This window comes from Octopus bimaculoides, chromosome 20 (genome assembly GCF_001194135.2).
Source record: "Octopus bimaculoides isolate UCB-OBI-ISO-001 chromosome 20, ASM119413v2, whole genome shotgun sequence".
Lineage (NCBI taxonomy): Eukaryota > Metazoa > Mollusca > Cephalopoda > Octopoda > Octopodidae > Octopus > Octopus bimaculoides.
This window is the reverse complement of record NC_069000.1, coordinates 2,236,465-2,243,267: the sequence shown is the minus strand read 5'-3', so window position 1 is coordinate 2,243,267 and position 6,803 is coordinate 2,236,465. Positions and strand designations below refer to the sequence as shown.

General features: G+C 34.3%; 1 long non-coding RNA gene across 1 annotated transcript in view; it reads left to right on the top strand.

The window, feature by feature from the left end:
- Positions 1-850: 850 nt before the first annotated feature.
- The window catches only part of LOC128250365 (uncharacterized), a 19,052-nt gene continuing 13,099 nt past the window's right edge, over positions 851-6,803 (top strand). The window contains exon 1 of the long non-coding RNA XR_008266399.1: positions 851-1,271. This is a non-coding gene — a long non-coding RNA (uncharacterized LOC128250365). The remainder of the gene's footprint in view (positions 1,272-6,803) is intronic.

Sequence of the window (6,803 nt, the reverse complement as noted above, 5' to 3'; positions counted from 1 at the left end):
CCATGTGTGTGTACATCCACAAATGTCACTGGCAAATACATCCATATCTCCATACATAAATTTTCTCATTTGTGAATGCATACTAATCATTTGATAAAAATATTACTATTTCTTTTTTCGTAATTTCTGCGATCAGCTTTTACAGAAAATATCTTTTGCTCTCATATTCAATTTAAAACCCCTCGTAAACAATATTTTACCATTATCATTATTTTGACCTTTGATGTCATAATAAATCGTCTTCCACTTTTGAAACGGTGTGACATATCTCTGAAAGGCTGGCATTCTTTATGCTTAATTTATGAATCAGGTTCAACGTAGCAACTCTCAATAATTGCACTTGGCATATGCTTATGGGGATGTTGAATCTCATTTTAGCAGGATATTGATGCCATATAAATTTGCACCGAAAATAAGTTGGCTTCACAGGTATTCCAAAATGAAACTTTCCCTACCAAATTCTCAAGTCTATTATGAGTACACGTCAACGTATCACATGAACCGCGGAATTAGCAGAAATGTGAATATTCCTTCCTCATTACACATCATGCGATCAAATGCTTGGATGTGTGCGATTCGACTTAAACAAAATGAAAAGTAAATTCCCTTGTGCACAGGTTTTTACGTCCCGACCGTTATTTCTAGTAATTCATCCAACAACAACAACATCCATCCCTTGCCCCAACATCAAGAGGGAAGAAAGACTCATTTTTTTAATAATTTTATGACATGACTAATGCATCTGTCACTGCAACTTCCCGAAGAATTAAAAAGCAAACACTCTCATTATCATTTCTATGCTACTGCGTTATGAACGGCATTAATAATATTTTATTAACAATTACAATAGCGTCAGCAACAGCTGAATATCTGTAAAAAACAACAACAACAAAAATAGAAGAATTGACTCAGTAATAACGATAAGAGCAACAACAGCTGCGATTACATAAAACAACAATAGTAGAAGCACCAGCATTGACCAGAAGACTGCATCTGGTTTTGACCTCTACTTTGACGAACGAACTTTGGTTCCGCATCATTCTAACATTATCGTTTCAGTAATTGCTAATATCTCTCCTCGTTTATCGGATCCATGATGAACATCACGTGGTCCTTAAGGATGACTGATGTCTTGTGCAATGATTTTTTTTTTTTAAGTACAGATTGGATCACCCTCAACCTCACCCTGCCGTCAGTTACAATCTTAATCCAGTGGCAAGAACAGGTCAAGATGGCTGATGATGCTGACAGGTTTTGTGGATGACCAAGAGGTATTGATTTCCTTTTTTTGCTACCTCTCTCTCTCTCTCTCTCTCTCTCTCTATCTATCTATCTATCTATCTATCTATCTATCTATCTATCTCTCTCTCTCTCTCTCACTCCCTTCTCCGTTTCTTCGCCCCAAACTCCACCAGGTCCACACTTTGCATGCATAGGTAAGCAAGCCGTAATATGCAAATTAACCCCGGTCACAGAACCAGGGGTCTCAGATTATTGCACTAAGTCCTGTAGAGTTTCTTATCGCCTTATGTCACTTCTGTTTCCCATCTCTACAAAGTACTTGAAAAACAATAGTGATAATGGTATATCTAACAGTTCCGTTTCTTACTTTCGTTTCGTTGCTATGGGAAACGGAAGCCATATTTCTTAAAATGTTGAAATGCTAACAATAAGAAATATTCTTTTTCTTCAAATCAAAAATTCAACCTATTATTGTAAGTATCAATTTTGTCAAACTGGCGGTTAGATCTGTAAGATAATGACCAACCATATCAAACAGCGAAACACCAGAAGTACAGAAATCAACAGTTCTTAAAGCCAAATTCCGCACAGTTAACTGAACTAGCACACATAATCCAAAAGGAATATAAACAGTAGACAATATAACCTGATATGCTTAGCGTCCAAGATGGCAAATTTCATGAATATTTAAAATGTTCTTAATATTCATCTCCAAAACGCTGGTAGTTTATTCCCAATGTGCAATATTCAACTCAAACACTAATTGTTGACGTAACAAATTGTCTATACAGACGTTTAGCCTAGCACTTTAATGCAATTTCATAATACTCTACCCGTGTTTCTTCTCTATCGATTTAATATTTCTATTCACACAAGTAACAGAGCGAAATGTATTTACAAACACAAGCTATGATACAGGAAAAATCCATTTCTTAACTTAACCTAATTGAAATTTCGCTGTGAATTAATGAAAGCAAATTGTGTTTATATAACTTTATAGACTGAACTAATATAATTTACGTACATGCAACATACATACGTACATATACACGAACGAATGTATATATGTATGTATGTATGTATGTATGTATGTATGTATGTATGTATGTATGTATGTATGTATGCGCAGGCGTGTGTACGTTCGTGAGTGTGCGTATTCGTGTGCAATGAACAACAAAATATAGATCGGCATTTATTCATTTGCAAAAATATCGATGTATTTGTAGCTGTGTCTGTATATGAATGTGCATGTGTGAGTGTGTGTGTGTGTCTATCTGTGCCTGTGTGTGTATACATGCATGCATACATAGACACCACACACACACACACACACACACGTATCTATACATATATATATATATATATATATATATATATATATATATATATATATATATATATATATATATATATACGTATGTGTATAAATATATATATACATTCGAGGTGGCATCAAAAAGTCCCCGGTCTAGTTCTGTAGCATGCCAACAGATGGTAGCACACGGTTGTGTGCTAAGTGAGAGCTAGCAATGACCTTGGTGAGGCTGTGTGCTGAGTGACATTGTTGCTTTTACTTCGCAGCTTGTCAAGTTTGCCATTTTGTGATCAAGTGTATGCTGTATTCTGCGATTTTTGTCATGAACAGGAAGTTGGTACAAAGATGTTCACAGAAGCGTTGGCGTAAGTGTCGTTACACACGTGAATTTTATTACGTTCTCTACATCTTGAATGCTTTACATCTTTCGAGAGTAAATTTAATATCTTCCAGCTCAAAACTGTGTATCAGTGGTGTTACTTCTCGTTCTGTAAAAGGCACCTTCACAGCATTGTTATTCAGCCAATTAATCACGTAACCAAGCCCTCTAATAATTATAATTAGAAATCTAAAATCACAATCTAGTGTGAGTTAAGGCGGACTCCCTCAGGTGATTGTTTTTCCTTTTATAGTGTCACCTGCAGAATAACTCTTTTTAACTATTGTGAAAAGTTTCTTTTTTCACAGAAAGATCCTTATGCTTGGTCTGTTAGGCTTCCATTTTACTGAAGTTTTTACAAGTTTATTCCATCATTATTTTCTCACAGTTTTACACCCAGCACCTGGAACTCTACTTCAAAAATAACGTGGATCTCATCCATAATGTTATGGTGACATCGACGATTTTCTCGGACCATAACTTGATAGAACTAATAATATATGTTCCAAAGAAATCTACAGAGATGCAGTCTACTAGAATCGCACAACTCCTCTCCAGCCTGAACTTTTACAAAGCTGATTGGAAGATTATTGAGTAAGAGGTCATGCAACAAATCAGGTCTACCAGTCTCTCAATTTCTGCCTACCAAATCCATTCAAAAGGCATTGGTCAAGCCGAGGCTATAGTAGAAGACTCAAGGTGCCACGCAGACGTACCGAACCCGGAACCGTATAGTTGGGAAGCAAGCTTCTTATCATACAGCCACGCCTGCCCCTATAATAAAGGATAAGGCCCGTGGAATTGTATCAATATAAACGACGAAATTTCTGACCCCATATTTATGCATGAAGCAATATTGAGCCTTTCAACCATTTACAATTTTCATAAGGAAATATCATTTACATGACCATATAAGGAATGTACGTGAAAGTAGAAAGATTTTCTAAAATCTACAGCCTTGCTTCAAGATTTATGTATATTTTAACGAATCACTGATTTTTGGAAAGATACGATATATGATGAGGTCAAATTTAACTACCAAATAATAGCTTCAGAGTATTGTACATATATATATAAATATATATATATATATATATGTGTGTGTGTGTGTGTGTGTGTGTGTGTGTGTGTCTGTGTGTGTGGGTGTGTCTGTATGTATAATATATATATATATATATATGTGTGTAAAATATATATGTATATATATATACATTTTATGAGTTTGATGATTTAATATATTTTCATTTTTTAGTACCTATGAATAACAAATACGCAGTTTTACGATTCCTCCCTAAGGCAAGTTTCTCTACTAACGGTATATTTTTTCATATATATAAATAGAGATAATTACATACATGACACCACACACACACATACACGCACGCACGCACGCACGCATATATTTGTGTATATGTACATATATACATACATGTGTGTGTATCTCTCTCTATATACATATATACATATTTGTATATATATATATATATATATATATGTATACATGTATGTATATATATATATATATATATATATATATATATATATATATATATATATATATATACATATGTATGTATGTATATATAAGTATATATGTACACACACACACACACATATATATACATATGTATATATATCTGGATATAGGTACATATACGTCTGTATTTCTGCGTACACCATCCATTCAGCTGCGATCGAGAACTCCTAAAAATACATGCTAATCGATGATATTAGAAAATAATGTTTACTCTATAGAGTTCGTATAAAGAAAGTGGGCGGAAGGGGAGCGGTGGACAAGGGGGAGCAGGGAGAAATGTCAGGTGAAATTTTACCCCTACTTCAACAGGTGTTGTAATCGAATTTTTTTCGTCAAATCAAAATTCTGGAGATTTATTTCTAAAAGCAATTCCTTCTCAACCACATGGATCCGGGTTCAGTCCCACTGCGTGGAACCTTGGGTTGGACCCGCTACTATAGCCTCGGACCGACCACAACCTTGTGAGTGAACCCGGTAGATGGAAACTGAAAGAAGCCTGTCGTTCATGTGTGTGTTTCAGAAGTCTTTCGTCAGTTGTGGTTTATAATAGAACATTCTTACGTAAGATGTCGCTGTTGAGCACAAAATTGAGCACAAAATGCAGAGGCTGCAAAACTAACTTCTTAATCACATGGTCATTGAGTCAATCATTTAGAAACATATTCAAATCGTGGGAATCAGAAAGAATATTCTTTTCTACTCTAGGCACAAGGCCGAAATTTTGTGGGATGAGCAGTCGATTAGATCGACCCCAGTATGCAACTGGTACTTAAGTTATCGACCCCGAGAGGATGAAAGGCAAAGTCGACCTCGCCGGAATTTGAACTCAGAACGTAAAGACAGAAGAAATACAGCTAAGCATTTCGCCCGACGTGCTAACATTTCTGTCAGCTCGCAGACTTGGAATTGGAGACAATATTGAAGACAGGATTATAACGTGCCCCAGATTCGTTTTTTTAATTCTGGCAGCTCAAGGAAATAATGTCTAACGTGGATGGAAAAAGAATTAATCAAACAATTCTGCAAGAATTACGAAGATATAATCTAGTACAATTTGTAAGGAACTCAATTTAAATCATACATAACCGTAACTCATGCTAATTTTTCATAATTACGATTGGAATTCAAAATAATTGGCATAATAAATTAATTATTTTAAAACCAAATAAGATACACAAGTACACACACACACACAAACAAACACACACAGAAAATCACACAAAAATGCACACACTTATATCAATACAGCAGACGAACATATAGATGTGTGTGTGTGTGTGTGTGTGTGTGTGTGTGCATGCGCGTGCGTGTGTGTGTGGATGTATACCTACACGGACGGACTGCATCAATTTTACATCATTCATGCAATGTATTTAATATTTTAGCTGTAAGTTTCTCTCTCTCCATCCCTCTCTCCTTCTCTCTACCTCCCTCTCTCCACTTCTCTCTCTATATATATATATGCATTTATGAATGTATGTATGTGTATATATAATATATATAAATGTTATATATATATATATATACATATGTATACATGATATATATATCATATATACACATAAATACATATATGCACACATACATACATACATATACATACATACGTATATATACATACATACATACATACATACGCACACATACATACATACATACATACATACAGACAAACAGACAGACAGACAGACACTTTCTTCACTGCGTATTATTCTGTTCAGTTCTAATCTCCAATTAGTTGGTGATGATGATGACGACGACCGTGACGACGACGACTATGATGATGATGATGATGACAATGATAATAATAATACTAAAAATGATAATGGTGATGATAATTTTGTTGATGATGTTGATGATGATGATTATTGCTATTATTATTATTATTATTATTATTATTATTATTATTATTATTATTACGATGAGCATCATCATTTTGAATTTTAATACTAGTATTACCACCATTACTACCAATACAACTATTATTAGTAGCAATAGTAGCTTCTCACTACGCTATAATATAAAACTATTTCACAATTATAACCGGTTTTCTTATTGACACTAATTATAGTTTTAACTGGAATCGTCAAAATTCCGTATGAATATAACAGTTATTACGCGTAAGAAACTCATTGGATAATATCATAATCAAGTCTTACAATATATACTCATAGATACACACACATACGCATACACACACATACGCATACACACACATATCTATGTATGTACGTAGAGATATACATATATGTACGCATTTATAACATATATATATATATATATATATATATATATGATGCACTCAGATATGTGTATGTATGCAATATAGA